Source organism: Microtus ochrogaster, chromosome 19 (assembly GCF_000317375.1).
Source record: "Microtus ochrogaster isolate Prairie Vole_2 chromosome 19, MicOch1.0, whole genome shotgun sequence".
Classification (NCBI taxonomy): Eukaryota; Metazoa; Chordata; class Mammalia; order Rodentia; family Cricetidae; genus Microtus; species Microtus ochrogaster.
Window position 1 is genome coordinate 59,435,353 of NC_022021.1, and position 753 is coordinate 59,436,105.

Sequence of the window (753 nt, forward strand, 5' to 3'; positions counted from 1 at the left end):
GATTCAGGTTGTGTATCCTGGACAAGGATTCAGGTTGTGTATCCTAGGTAAGGATTCAGGTTGTATATACTGGGTATGGTTCAGGTTATGCATCTTGGACAAGGATTCAGTTGTGGATTCTGGGCAGAAATACCAAGGGAGGGGTTGGTTCATCTCAGAGCTTCCTGCCTGATGCTCACCTTGTCCTGAGGTTGGGGGTGCTGTTTATATTCATCATGCCAGGCATCATCTCTCCCTGGGTTTCCAGTTTCTCCACCGTCAGGGAATGATCCTCTCTTGTGACTAGTAAGTGTCCCATAACTATGTATGTATCCTGTTTGTCATCACTCTTTGGTCAACAGTCTTAGCAACCATTTTAGGATTCTTACCTGAGTTGTTATGGCTGTTAGTTACCAAGTGATAGTTTTCTCGCTTCTGTTTTCCTGCTTGGTTTATTGACTGAGATTCCATACCGCTGGCTTTCTGATGACTCCCTCTGTAAGATGGAAATAGCCTGTCAAATCTCAGTGGATAGGAAATAAAACCCTCCTTCCCTCCTCAACCCTACGGTCCAGGTCATCAGTGGTTTATCCATATAAATATGCCATGCAGTGGTAATTCACAGTTATCCACAGTTGTTCTCAAGGCCACCTTGGTTTTGGTGACAAAATTTCTAGCCTCTGTAAGCATCTTGTTCCCACAGGTTTACCTCACACGGAATCCTGGTTTCAGTCTCTCTTTCTGGGCCTTCTCCCGATACACACACACACACAT

At 44.9% G+C, this 753-nt stretch overlaps 1 protein-coding gene across 1 annotated transcript in view; it reads left to right on the forward strand.

Annotated features, from left to right (window-relative positions):
• Nucleotides 1-753, forward strand: part of LOC106143725 (chondroitin sulfate proteoglycan 4-like) — a 57,555-nt gene that overhangs the window by 51,354 nt on the left and 5,448 nt on the right.